This window comes from Thalassophryne amazonica, chromosome 9, assembly GCF_902500255.1.
Source record: "Thalassophryne amazonica chromosome 9, fThaAma1.1, whole genome shotgun sequence".
Classification (NCBI taxonomy): Eukaryota; Metazoa; Chordata; class Actinopteri; order Batrachoidiformes; family Batrachoididae; genus Thalassophryne; species Thalassophryne amazonica.
This window is the reverse complement of record NC_047111.1, coordinates 112387454-112402562: the sequence shown is the minus strand read 5'-3', so window position 1 is coordinate 112402562 and position 15109 is coordinate 112387454. Positions and strand designations below refer to the sequence as shown.

The window sequence follows — 15109 nt, the reverse complement described above, 5'->3', positions numbered from 1 at the left end:
CAATGTTCGCTCATCTTCGCACAACGTCCCGTCATGTACGCGTCAGATGCTAGTAAAATAGCTTATGTGATTGCTCTGCTTCGGGGTAAAGCACGCGCCTGGGCTACGGCGCTCTGGGAACAGAACTCACGGTTGTTATCAGCACACACTGGGTTTGTGGGGGAGTTCAGAACAGTGTTTGATCACCCTAACAGAGGAGAGACCGCTTCAACCATGCTGCTGTCAATGAGAGAGGGACGCGAGAGCGCAGCCGCTTATGCAGTCAACTTCCGCATCGCGGCTGCGAGGTCCGGCTGGAATAACGTTGCGCTCCGCGCCGCCTTCATAAACGGACTGTCGTTGGTTCTGAAGGAGCAGCTGGTAGCTAAGGAGGAACCGTGGGATTTAGATGGGCTTATCGATCTCGTTATACGGTTAGACAATCGGTTGGAGGAACGCCGTCGGGAGCGAGGCGAAGGACGTGACCAGATACGCGCCGCCCCTCTCCCTTCCGGGTTCCAAAAGGCGCCGCCCTCCCCACGCTCCACAACCACAGCGCTCCGTGGGGTAACAGCTCCCCCTGCTGACGTTGTTAGGGAAACGCACAGGGCCAAAATGAGGAGGCTGATCCGCGGGGAGTGTTTTCTCTGCAGCTCAAAGGAGCACATACAGAAAAACTGCCCCAAACGGCCAAAACGACAACACTCACCCTTAGAGACTGGGCTAAGGGGGGGTCAAAACATTCAATTGAGACACACACAGATTGCCACACGACTCCCAGTCACAATCCTGAGCGGGGATTTAACCCTTCAAGCCCCAGCACTGGTGGACACGGGGTCAGAAGGGAATCTGCTAGACAGCAGATGGGCAAGGGAGGTAGCGCTCCCTCTGGTGGCGCTTCCTTCGCCATTACAGGTTCGGGCACTAGATGGCACCCTCCTCCCTTTACTCACACACAAGACACAACCAGTAACTCTGGTGGTGTCTGGAAACCATCGGGAGGAGATTGAGTTTTTTGTAACTCCTTCTACCTCCCGCGTGATTTTGGGCTTCCCATGGATGTTGAAGCACAATCCCCGGATTGATTGGCCGTCTGGGGTGGTGGTTCAGTGGAGCGAAACCTGCCATCGGGTGTGTTTAGGATCCTCGGTTCCTCCCGGTTTACAGGCTAAGGAGGAGGTCAAAGTCCCTCCCAATCTGACGGCAGTGCCGGTTGAGTACCACGATCTTGCTGACGTCTTCAGCAAGGATCTGGCACTCACCCTTCCCCCGCACCGTCCGTACGATTGTGCCATCGATTTGGTTCCAGGCGCTGAGTTCCCGTCCAGCAGGCTGTACAACCTCTCACGACCTGAGCGCGAATCAATGGAGACCTACATCCGGGACTCATTAGCTGCCGGGCTGATCCGGAACTCCACCTCCCCGATGGGGGCAGGTTTCTTTTTTGTGGGCAAGAAAGATGGCGGACTCCGTCCATGCATTGATTACAGGGGGCTGAATGAGATTACGGTTCGCAATCGATACCCGTTGCCATTGTTGGATTCCGTGTTCACCCCCCTGCATGGAGCCAAAATCTTTACTAAGCTGGATCTTAGAAATGCGTATCACCTGGTTCGGATCCGGAAGGGAGACGAATGGAAGACGGCATTTAACACCCCGTTAGGTCACTTTGAGTACCTGGTCATGCCGTTCGGCCTCACCAACGCCCCCGCGACGTTCCAAGCCTTGGTTAACGACGTCTTGCGGGACTTCCTGCACTGATTCGTCTTCGTATATCTGGACGATATTCTCATCTTTTCTCTGGATCCTGAGACCCATGTCCAGCATGTACGTCAGGTCCTGCAGCGGTTATTAGAGAACCGACTGTTTGTGAAGGGCGAGAAGTGCGAGTTTCACCGCACGTCTTTGTCCTTCCTGGGGTTTATCATCTCCTCTAACTCCGTCGCCCCTGATCCGGCCAAGGTTGCGGCGGTGAGAGATTGGCCCCAACCAACAAGCCGTAGGAAGCTGCAACAGTTCCTCAGCTTCGCTAATTTCTATAGGAGGTTCATTAAGGGCTACAGTCAGGTAGTTAGCCCCCTGACAGCCCTGACCTCTCCAAAAGTCCCCTTCACCTGGTCGGATCGGTGCGAAGCCGCGTTCAAGGAGTTGAAACGACGGTTCTCTACTGCGCCAGTTTTGGTGCAGCCCGACCCTAGCCGCCAGTTTGTGGTTGAAGTGGACGCCTCTGACTCAGGGATAGGAGCCGTGCTGTCCCAGAGCAGAGAGACCGATAAGGTTCTTCACCCGTGTGCCTACTTTTCACGCAGGTTGACCCCGGCTGAACGGAACTATGACGTCGGCAATCGAGAACTCCTTGCGGTGAAAGAGGCTCTTGAGGAGTGGAGACACCTGTTGGAGGGAGCGTCTGTGCCGTTCACGGTTTTCACTGACCATCGGAACCTGGAGTATATCAGGACCGCCAAGCGGCTGAACCCCAGGCAAGCCCGCTGGTCACTGTTCTTCGGGCGTTTTGACTTCCGGATCACCTATCGCCCCGGGACCAAGAACCAGAGGTCGGATGCCTTGTCCCGGGTACACGAAGAGGAGGTCAAAACTGCACTGTTGGATCCACCGGAGCCCATCCTGCCGGAGTCCACTATCGTGGCCACCCTCACCTGGGACGTGGAGAAGATCGTCCGGGAGGCCCTGGCACGGAGCCCGGACCCAGGTACAGGTCCGAAGAACCGTTTATACATCCCACCAGAGGCCAGAGCTGCAGTCTTGGACTTCTGTCACGGTTCCAAGCTCTCCTTTCATCCAGGGGTGCGAAGGACCGTGGCAGTTGTCCGGCAGCGCTTCTGGTGGGCGTCTATGGAGGCCGACGTCCGGGAGTATATCCAGGCCTGCACCACCTGTGCCAGGGGCAAGGCTGACCACAGGAAGGCCCAAGGACTACTCCAACCGCTTCCTGTGCCTCATCGCCCCTGGTCCCACATCGGCCTGGATTTCGTCACGGGCCTCCCGCCGTCCCAGGGCAACACCACCATCTTCACAATAGTGGACCGATTCTCCAAGGCGGCCCACTTCGTGGCCCTCCCGAAGCTCCCAACAGCCCAGGAGACAGCAGACCTCCTGGTCCACCACGTCGTCCGTCTGCATGGGATACCCACCGACATCGTCTCAGATCGTGGTCCCCAGTTCTCCTCACACATCTGGAGGAGCTTCTGCAGGGAACTGGGGGCCACCGTGAGCCTCTCGTCCGGGTACCATCCACAGACAAACGGACAGGCAGAGCGTGCCAACCAGGACCTGGAACAGACCCTCCGCTGCGTCACATCCGCGCACCCGACGGCCTGGAGTAACCATCTGGCCTGGATCGAGTATGCGCATAACAGCCAGGTGTCTTCCGCCACCGGCCTCTCCCCATTTGAGGTGTGTTTGGGGTATCATCCCCCGTTGTTCCCCGCGGTGGAGGGAGAGGTCGGTGTGCCCTCGGTCCAGGCCCACCTGCGGAAGTGCCGTCGGGTGTGGCGCTCCGCCCGTTCTGCCTTGTTGAAGGCCCGGACGAGGGCGAAGACCCATGCAGACCGCCGGCGATCCCCGGCCCCTGCTTACCAGCCCGGGCAGGAGGTGTGGCTGTCCACGAAGGACATCCCCCTCCAAGTGGACTCCCCCAAGTTGAAGGACCGGTACATTGGACCTTTCAAGATCCTCAAAATCCTCAGTCCTGCCGCAGTGAAGCTCCGACTCCCAGCTTCACTGCGGATCCACCCGGTTTTTCATGTGTCCAGACTCAAGCCTCACCACACCTCACCCCTCTGTGCTCCCGGTCTGGCGCCGCCTCCTGCCCGGATCATTGACGGGGAGCCGGCTTGGACAGTGCGCCGGCTCCTGGACGTCCGTCAAATGGGCCGGGGGTTCCAGTACTTGGTGGACTGGGAAGGGTATGGACCCGAAGAACGCTCCTGGGTGAAGAGGAGCTTCATCCTGGACCCGGCCCTCCTGGCGGATTTCTACCGCAGACACCCGGACAAGCCTGGTCGGGCGCCAGGAGGCGCCCGTTGAGGGGGGGGTCCTGTTGTGTGGGCCGCCAGAAGAGGATGTACTGCTGGCCCACCACCAAAGGGCGCCCTGCCTGAAGTGCGGGCTTCAGGCACGAGAGGGCGCTGCCGCCAAGGACACAGCCGGGAGTGACAGCTGTCACTCATTCTTCATCATCGCACTCCATAAAGACCAGACGTCATCTCCACCTCATCGCCGAGATATCATACTTCATTGGAGGTAATACTCTCAGCCTTTTTGTGAGATTTATAAATCTGTTATTGTGAGTGTTTGCAGGAGAACCGGTCGTTTTTGCGGAGGCTGTGCAAGACGGCGCTCCTTTTCATCTGAGACCGCTGCAACATATTGAGTGAGAGGTGGAGGTGGCATTGTTACTGGGTGTACACACACCCACACTTGACTGTCTTTGTTCTTCGCCAGCAGTACCAGATCCGACAGTCGGGGACGGTGATCACCTGGGAATTCGGGACTTGGCGGCTCCAGTATTCACCAGGTTCTGTGGGGGCGGAAATCGTGTGGTTCCGGCTCTTCTCAGGACAGACGTCTTCTATCCTCGAGCCTGCCCACACGTCACCTTTGTAATTTGACTGTAATTATATTCTGAGATTGTCTGTATGTTCGTTGTGCACGTTTCACAACATTAAATTGTTACCTTTTGGCTCATCTATTGACCGTTCATTTGCGCCCCCTGTTGTGGGTCCGTGTCACTACACTTTCACAACACCCTCGACATTACCACTACGCTAAAATTTTATCCCAGCTAGAACCCTGGTCAGTGTCAGTTGTTTTTGAAATGTGTTGCAGCCCTGAAATGCATTAAGGAATGTATATTAGGCCTAACAAATTAAATGAATCACACAAAGCATTAAATATCTTTGGTTGATTGATATGGTTTGCAATGAAATAGAAGTCAAAGTAAAGATCACTGCATTATTTTATTTATTTTCAATTTCTGTGCCATCCATACTTTTTTTATTTGTTTCTGAGGTTGTTATGTAGCTGCAAGAAAAAGAGTTTATTGTGTTTGCACAGGCGACTGGAATCTTATTTTTCTTTGGACTTTTTCCTGCTCAGGGTGAACGTTAAAAATTCATGACTGGTGGCAGGATGTGAAATCCCTGTGAATATTACAGGCTTGTGGACCTGTGAGCGTGTCTCTTCCTGTCTGGAAATGTTGTCACGGCTCTTGCAGTGAACCATAAAAAGCACTCGCGCCATCTGTATTTTCCTGCTTTCACCGGGTCCCTACTTTGACAAATTCGTGAGAGTAACATTTGTTGCCTGCAGAAACATCAGTTATGGTTGCTGTTTTTTTATGTGCAGCAGGTATAAAAAGCAGGCAGCAAGTAACACTGGTTTCAAATGGTTTAACAAACAAAAGATCCATTTTCATTGATTCTGTTAGTCACCAAGTCTGAGTCACTCATTGACTGGTTTATTGGCATCTGTTTGTTTACCAAAGTGGGCATCTTTTCAGGGGTGGTGTTACGTGCCACTGTCGAGGTCACTGGCAACGCAACCGGCAAAATACAAAAGAAAATGAGTGCGTGGGAAATGCTCAGAAAATTATAACACTTTATTTTACATAACTAAAACAAAACAAAAAAAAGTATAACAAAGTTTAACAAAAACACACACAAAAAAACAAAACACTGCAGCGAAGAACCCAGACGATCTCAAACAAGTGGCACGCTGGACTTTTATACCCCCAGCTGGGCATCAGCTGGCAGGTGCCGCTGATCAGCTGTGTGAATCTGAGAAGTGGAGGCAAGGCACAATCAACATACGCAACACCTCCCCCCATAAAAGCCGAGCCTACACTCTCTCCAAAATAAAAATTACAATAACACCCCATCTTAAGGACTCAGCCATGTCAAAAGGATATAAATGCCCACCACCATTCACAACAAAGTGGTGATGGCAGTCCTTAGTCTCGCAGTAGGGCATCAGCTACGATGTTATCTTTCCCCTTCTTGTGAATGATGCACAGGTTGTAGTTCTGAGCCAGGAGGGCCCACCGCATCAGCCGTTTGTTGTGGTTGTACGTCTGGGCTAAGAAAACAAGAGGGTTGTGGTCTGTTGACACAGAAACTGGAATGTTAGTAGAGCTAACATACACACTGAAATGCTGAAGGGCTAAGAGCATGGCCAATGTCTCCTTTTCAGTTGTTGAATAATGGAGCTGGTGCTTTTTAAATTTGGTAGAAAAGTATGAGACTGGATGGGGACTCCAGCCTCATCCTCCTGCAAAAGCACAGCACCAGCACCAATGGCACGAGCATCAACTTCCAAACTAAAGGGTTTAGAGTAGTCTGGGGCTAAAAGAACCGGGGCACTACACAGGTGTGACTTAGCTGCTAGTTAAGCCTTTTCACATTCGGCTGTCCAAATAAATGGTACGGATGAGCTACAAAGAGCAGTGAGAGGGGCAACTGGCACAGAAAAATTCTTACAAAAACACCGGTAACAGCCAACTAGGCCTAGAAACTGGTGCAACTCTTGGCGAGTAGTAGGAGCTGTATAGGAAAGTACACCCTCAACTTTCGCATTTACAGGCCGTACCTGTCCATGACCAACTATTTTCCCAAGATAGGACACCGTAGCCCTGCCGGAATCACATTTGGCCAGGTTAGTCAAATTAGCTTGGGACAAACGCTCAACAACGCATTTCTCATACCAAACGCCATTACAGTATACTGCAAGAAATGATCAGGCATCACAAAGGCAGAGATCTCTGATGATCTAGCTGTAAGCGGAACTTGCCAGTAGCCTTTTAACAGATCTGTCATCGTGATGTGCACTGCAGGACCAATACTGTCTATACAGTCCTCCATACGTGGCAGGGGAAAAGAGTCTGGTACCGTGATTGCATTAACTTTCCTGAAATCTGTACAAAAACGTGGAGTCCCATCAGACTTTGGAGCAAGAAGGCAAGGGGAACTCCAAGGGCTACAACTGGGTTTTGCAAGGCCATTGTCAAAAAGATATTGGACCTCCTTCTTCATAGCTTCACATTTTGTCAGAGGGCAGCGATATGCATGCTGTTTGATAGGAGTACTGGAACCAACATCTATGTCATGCTCAAGTACAGTAATACGAGAGAGAGTGTCACCAAATAGAGACGGGTAGGACTGTAACAGAGCCAAGATATCCCCAAACTGATCCCCACTGAGATATGACAGGTTGACACCTATACTAGACATAAACTCAGAGTTGGACAACCGACCACATTGCTAGGCAACAGTAGGCTCTTCCAAATCCCCCTTGAGTGGCACATTTGAAAACAGGAGAAACGTGATACAGGGCCAATAAGGACTGCACTGGCTTCTCATCCCACACATGAAAAGGCTGTAACATATTTACATGACATAGACGGGTTTTTCTCCTTCTCTCTGGAGTAAGAACAAGATAGTTGGTGTCTGATACCTTTTTGTCAATAACATAAGGACCAGCAAAATGAGCTGAGAGAGCGGAACCAAACGTGGGAAGCAGCACCAACACTTTATCACCAGGCTGAAAATGTTGGACCACAGCCTTTTTATCAAAACGCTCCTTCATGTCAGCCTGAGAAGAAGAAAGAGCTTCCTTAGCCAGTTTAGCAGCCCGCTGCAACTGTTCTTTGGTCCGGGAGACAAACTCCGACACATCCCCCTTTGGTATTGTCCCGGACATTGTTCCTTGAGCATTTTTAAAGGGCCACGAAGGTTTTGACCGAACACAAGCTCGGCTGGGCTGAAGCCAGTGGATTCTTGAGTGGCATCCCTAATAGCAAATAACATAAAGGGAATACCCTCATCCCAATCTTTGCCAGTCTGAAAACAAAACTTGCTCAACATAGACTTACGAGTCTGGTGCCATCTTTCCAATACACCTTGTGACTCTGGATGGTAGGCACTAGACACAGAGTGGGTTACACCAAATGACTGTAATGTCTCCCTAAATGCTCAAGACAAGAAATTTGTTCCGTGGTCAGTCTGAACAATTTTGGGGAGACCAAAGGTGGTAAAAAACTTAGTAAGTGTTTTTATAATGGAAGGAGCAGTAATTCTTCGCAGAGGAATAGCCTCAGGAAAATGGGTGGTAACACACATTATTGTCAACAAAAATTGGTTACCAGACTTAGTTTTCGGTAAGGGGCCAACACAGTCAACAATTACATGCACAAAAGGCTCACCAACAGCAGGCACAGGGCGAGGTGGCGCCAGCGGTACCACCTGGTTTGGTTTACCCACAATCTGGCAGGTACTACAAGATTTACAGAAACGAACCACATCAGTTTTCAGACCTGGCCAGAAGAAATGCTGTAGGACACGATTATAAGTTTTAGTCACACCAAGGTGACCAGACCACCAATGTTCATGGGCTAAAGATAGCACATGAGGTCGGTAACATGTAGGAACCACAATTTGGAATACTACACACCAACCGCTGGAATCAGCGTTAGTACCTGACCAAGGAACCCACTTACACATCAACACTTCCTGGTGAAGAAAATAATAGCTGTTGTCAGTTGGACTCTCTAAAACAGAAAAACACTTCATTAAGGTAGAATCAGCTTTTTGGGCTTCAATAAGAGCTTCATGTGTTAGTGGAGGAGACATAAGCGAGCCTGTCCGGAACTCCCCAACGTCAACATTAATCTTTGAGTCCTCATCTCGGCCAGAAGGTGGCGCACAATCCCCATGCAAAACAGGGGCAAGCACAGAGTCACATAAGTCCACATCACCTTCCTGTGTTTTCTTTGCCTGTGCTCGGGTCAAAACACACACTGGAAACATGCCAGGGTGTTTTGTGGCCAACTCATCCTTTTCAGAGCCTGGGATAGGCCGACTAACAACTTCAGGGGCAGGATAGATTTTCCCACCTGCAACATCATTTCCCATGATAAACTCTACTCCATCAATGGGAAATTGGTCACAAGCAGCCACTGAAAATACACCACTAGCCAACTTAGACTCAAGGTAGATGCTATGTAGTGGAGCCGGGACATAAGTTAAACCAATGCCCTTGACTACAGTGCTTGAGTAACAGTCAGTGTGTAAGCCGAGGGGTAACACACCGGAGAAGATAAGGGACTGAGACCCACCCGTGTCCCGCAGGACTTTAACAGGGCGCTTCGCTTCTCCTGGTACCGAAACAAACGCCTCAAAAATAAAAGGCTTAAAACACAGGAGTAACAACTGGCGCGCATATGGTCCTAATTACGGCCCGAGGCACAGTTTTGATTAAACCCACACCTTTAGGTTTTGGCACAGGTTGTTTCCTTTTTAAGACATCACATTCAGCCACAAGGTGACCAATTTTATGACAATAAAAACATTGCTTTTGCTTCTCAGGTTTGACACTGGCCGGGAAATTAGACTGTAAGGGCTTGTCAGTTGGTTTAAGAACAGGGTCGCGTGTAAAAGTTGCTTTGTGTGTAAGCGCAAACTCATCTGCTAAGACCGCAGCCTGCTGGAGCGTAGTTACTTTCTGTTGATTTAGATAGATAATAATACGCTCAGGCAGAGAGTTTTTAAAGTCTTCATTCAAAAACCTTCCTTTTCTCTCAAAAATTCTTGAAAGGGTAGTTGTAAAACAGGTAACTGTTCATCTGCAGATCAATGGTCTATTTGAAGAGTTTCAGTCAGGTTTTAGAATTCATCATAGTACAGAAACAGCATTAGTGAAGGTTACAAATTATCTTCTTATGGCCTCAGACAGTGGACTCATCTCTGTGCTTGTTCTGTTAGACCTCAGTGCTGCTTTTGATACTGTTGACCATAAAATTTTATTACAGAGATTAGAGCATGCCATAGGTATTAAAGGCACTGCGCTGCGGTGGTTTGAATCATATTTATCTAATAGATTACAATTTGTTCATGTAAATGGGGAATCTTCTTCACAGACTAAGGTTAATTATGGAGTTCCACAAGGTTCTGTGCTAGGACCAATTTTATTCACTTTATACATGCTTCCCTTAGGCCAGGGGTGGGCAACGTGGGCCGAGACACTGCAGGCTTTCCTTGCAACCAATCACATCAGCAGGTGGGTTGCTGATGAGCTTCTCCCTTGAACATAACCACCTGGTTGTCAATGAAATCACCTGCTGAAACACCGGAACATTAATGAAATCACCTGCTGAGGTGATTGGTAGCAAGGAAAACCTGCAGTGCTTCGGCCCTTTATGGCACATGATTGCCCACCCCTGCCTTAGGCAGTATTATTAGACGGCATTGCTTAAATTTTCATTGTTACGCAGATGATACCCAGCTTTATCTATCCATGAAGCCAGAGGACACACACCAATTAGCTAAACTGCAAGATTGTCTTACAGACATAAAGACATGGATGACCTCTAATTTCCTGCTTTTAAACTCAGATAAAACTGAAGTTATTGTACTTGGCCCCACAAATCTTAGAAACATGGTGTCTAACCAGATCCTTACTCTGGATGGCATTACCCTGACCTCTAGTAATACTGTGAGAAATCTTGGAGTCATTTTTGATCAGGATATGTCATTCAAAGCGCATATTAAACAAATATGTAGGACTGCTTTTTTGCATTTACGCAATATCTCTAAAATTAGAAAGGTCTTGTCTCAGAGTGATGCTGAAAAACTAATTCATGCATTTATTTCCTCTAGGCTGGACTATTGTAATTCATTATTATCAGGTTGTCCTAAAAGTTCCCTGAAAAGCCTTCAGTTAATTCAAAATGCTGCAGCTAGAGTACTAACGGGGACTAGAAGGAGAGAGCATATCTCACCCATATTGGCCTCTCTTCATTGGCTTCCTGTTAATTCTAGAATAGAATTAAAAATTCTTCTCCTTACTTATAAGGTTTTGAATAATTAGGTCCCATCTTATCTTAGGGACCTCATAGTACCATATCACCCCAATAGAGCGCTTCGCTCTCAGACTGCAGGCTTACTTGTAGTTCCTAGGGTTTGTAAGAGTAGAATGGGAGGCAGAGCCTTCAGCTTTCAGGCTCCTCTCCTGTGGAACCAGCTCCCAATTCAGATCAGGGAGACAGACACCCTCTCTACTTTTAAGATTAGGCTTAAAACTTTCCTTTTTGCTAAAGCTTATAGTTAGGGCTGGATCAGGTGACCCTGAACCATCCCTTAGTTATGCTGCTATAGACTTAGACTGCTGGGGGGTTCCCATGATGCACTGAGTGTTTCTTTCTCTTTTTGCTCTGTATGCACCACTCTGCATTTAATCATTAGTGATTGATCTCTGCTCCCCTCCACAGCATGTCTTTTTCCTGGTTCTCTCCCTCAGCCCCAACCAGTCCCAGCAGAAGACTGCCCCTCCCTGAGCCTGGTTCTGCTGGAGGTTTCTTCCTGTTAAAAGGGAGTTTTTCCTTCCCACTGTCGCCAAGTGCTTGCTCACAGGGGGTCGTTTTGACCGTTGGGGTTTTTACGTAATTATTGTATGGCCTTGCCTTACAATATAAAGTGCCTTGGGGCAACTGTTTGTTGTGATTTGGCGCTATATAAATAAAATTGATTGAATTGATTGATTGAAAAGCAACTCACGCAATAAGGTATACGTAGTCACCTTACTGGCGGAACACCACCTGTCAAATAACAAGCTCTTTTCACGGGCAAAATCCACAAAACTTTGAGTAAAAGGTTTCCTTAGCCCCCTAAAACGCTGTTGGTATGCCTCTGGTACCAACTGGCATGCACGAAGAATAGTGCCCTTCAGTTTATCATAATTTAGGCTATCTGAAACAGACAATGATGCACACGCGTCTAATGCTTTTCCACTCAGTTTGCATTGAAGTAAAATAGCCCACACATCCTGTGGCCAGTGTAACGCAACTGCAAGGCGGTCAAAAGCCCCAAAATATGACTCCACTTCACCGTCGCGGACAACTGGGACAAACTGAATGTTTTTAGTGACATCAAATGCATCATGCGGACTGATTGTGGGAGGTTCCGTAGCCATACCCTAGACCTGCAGCTCCAACTGCCACATTTTAAAAACTGACTCTGCTTCCAACTTTCTCAACTCCACTTCTCTAGTGGTGGCAGCTTCTACCTCGATGTGCTTTAACTCTAATTCACGTCAGAGCTGAAACTCTCGCTCCTTTTCCTCCCTTTCATTTTTAAGACGCGCCCTGCGCACGTCCACGTCAACACCCATGGAATCATCAGACTCTGGCAAGACAAAAACGCCTCTGCTAACCAACACAGGCAGCACAGCTTCCCTCACCTCACTCATGCGCAAACCAGAGGAGACGGGAACATCATAATGCCAAGAGATTTCAAACAAATCACTCTTTCTACAGGAATTAAACACAGAAAGCGACGGTTTAGCCACAAACTCCTCTAAGCTAAACGTAGCCATCACTCACCAGACCACGAAACCGTCTCCAACCACAGCTAATCACAACACAGCTGATCCCACTCACAGCCGATTCCACACAGCTGACTCACAAAGCGCTGTGAGCATACCCACGAAATCACCCAATCACGTGCACCTGCACTCCACTCACACGGGGCCACAGAAGATAAAAACAGAACACTATAGCTACTCAGTGGCCACCACAATTCTAAAACAATCCCAGAACCCCCAGAAAAAACCTAGTCTATCTTCTGGAGCTTGCGGTGCTCAAAGCCACTGTGAAGCCCCTGCCGGTGACTACACACCGCCCAGGATTCGCCCCAAAAATAACAAATTAAAACAAAAAACGGGTGCCCGATGGAGTGGTGAACAAATCCACCAAGCTGGACACCCCCTAATCTAGACTGGGATTCACAACAAAAACAAAGCCACAAAAGCACAAACACACTCAACGGGAGCAGAGCGCACATGCAACCTCCCACACACACACAGACAGAGAAATGTTCTACATCACCACAGAAACCAGCCCCCAATCTGGTCCAACCTGGCGGTAGTTCCGGACGAGCCCCCAAATCTGTTACGTGCCACTGTCTATGTCACTGGCAACACAACTGGCAAAATACAAAAGAAAATGAGTGAGTGGGAAATGTTCAGAAAATTATAACACTTTATTTTACATAACTAAAACAAAACAAAAAAGTATAACAAAAGGTTAACAAAAACACACAAAAAACCACTGCAGTGAAGAACCCAGACGATCTCAAACAAGTGGCACGCTGGACTTTTATACTCCCAGCTGGGCATCAGTTGGCAGGTGCTGCTGATCAGCTGCGTGGATCTGAGAAGTGGAGGCAAAGCAAAATCAACATACGCAACGGGTGGGAACATAGAATAGAATATGTAAAATGTTCTATTGGTTCCGCATAACTAGCAAAATTAACCAGTTTTTCCCCTCTTTTTTTGTGTGTGCAAATTGTTGTAGCAACAGGTGTACGAGGCGTTAGAGGCAGGGACAACTTCACACGGTTTGCACACGATTCCTGCATCATGTGCACTAAGTGTGCACTTCGTCCGAACTTCGCATTATGTGTGAAAGGGCCCTAAAGAGCTGTTATGAGTCCTGGATGAGAATCACACAGGAAGACAACTGGTCCATCCCTGACCTCAAAACATAACCATTCATAAGTCAGAGCTCGATAATGTGTGCGTGTGACTGTGGCCTTTTCCATATGCTGGAGTCCTCAACACTGAGGTGCCTGCATGCTGGATAATGCAGAAAGGAATGTGCCACATGACTAAAATGTCTTAGGGCCCTGTCCCACTGGCGTTTAGAAGGATTTGCGTATGGATTGCACACAAAATTGGCCCATATTTGCCAAACATCCGCAATATCCGTGTAACATGCCTGTATGAGTCGTCCGTCGTCCGAACACACCCGTGATCATCCGCAGAGGCACGCATGTCCGCAGCCAGGATTTTTGAGCTGTTCAAAAATCTGAATGCGGATGACATCCGCCTTACATACTCCATATATACTCAATTCATACACAATACATACTCACTCTATGTGCTGTATATCTGCTGTTAACCGCTGATATTCGCAACTGACGGGGATTTGCGGCTTGACAGTGGACCGGGACAGTGTGTAAAACAGATATATTGCGTGCCCATCATGTCCACATCACAAACTAAAATATGTTGTAGCGAATGCATACAAACTGGCCACAAATAAAGCGCTTTTATTACATCTGCTTTGCAGCTAATTTGCGGACAGTCTGTGAATGCATAACAAACACGTCACGTAAACCCAAAGTGTGGCAGAATGCGACATACCTACCAACCAGTGCCGGTCCGGCTGTGTAGATCCACAAAGACGTAGCTGCTGCAATCCAGGACTTCTATTTAACACCAACAAAATGAAAAGTTGGTGTTTAGCCATAACTCACTCAAAAAAAAAAAAAACACCATCTCACACCCGAGCTGCTTGCCCCCTCCCGCTCCCCAAACTCATGAACAGTTAACCCTTCCATGACAAAATGAACATTGACTCTCTGATCAACTTGTCCAAGTCCAGCAAATGCTCCAGAGCCTGTATTGTTGGTGTGAATAGTGATGCCGAAAGGAGCGAGTGCGCTTCTTTTATGACCGCAATGCAGATGCCGTGCACGCGCATCGTGTGCGGGATGCATTCATAATACACCCGTAATACTGCCGTGATAATCTCAAAGTGTCGGATCAGTTTCCTCACTACATGTGTTATATAACCGTGATTGGTCATCATATATTTGCTATATATTATTAATATTGTTATGTGCTGATGCGGGTCAGAGAACCGAACCAGCATCTGACAAGGGCCCAGCGCTAAATAACCAGAAAACGGTTCCAAAAAACAAAACAAATTTATTTCCCTCCTGTGCAATAATTTGTGTACAACATAAATGTTCGGTTGTCTGGCGAGGTGAAGGACGGCGCGCTCTCCAGCGCCCAAATGGATCAAAGCTCGGCGCGTCTGGACTCAGATTCACTGCCGAACACCCCCCAGGTGGATACGACAAACTGACTCTGTGAAGGATGGAAAAGGTGAGGTAAGTCAACAGAGCTACAATAAATATCCTTCAAAGGCACACACTATCAGCAACACATTCAGGTCTGAATTTAAACTTTATGTAAATGAGCAGCTTCTCACAACAGGTGGAGGATCATCAATCCGTACGCCACGACAGTGAGGAGCAAACTGCACAATTCTCAT

The 15109-nt window shown here is 48.5% G+C and overlaps 1 protein-coding gene across 1 annotated transcript in view; it reads left to right on the top strand.

Moving 5' to 3' along the window:
* camkk1a (calcium/calmodulin-dependent protein kinase kinase 1, alpha a) overlaps positions 1 to 15109 on the top strand; it is a 161897-nt gene that overhangs the window by 22706 nt on the left and 124082 nt on the right.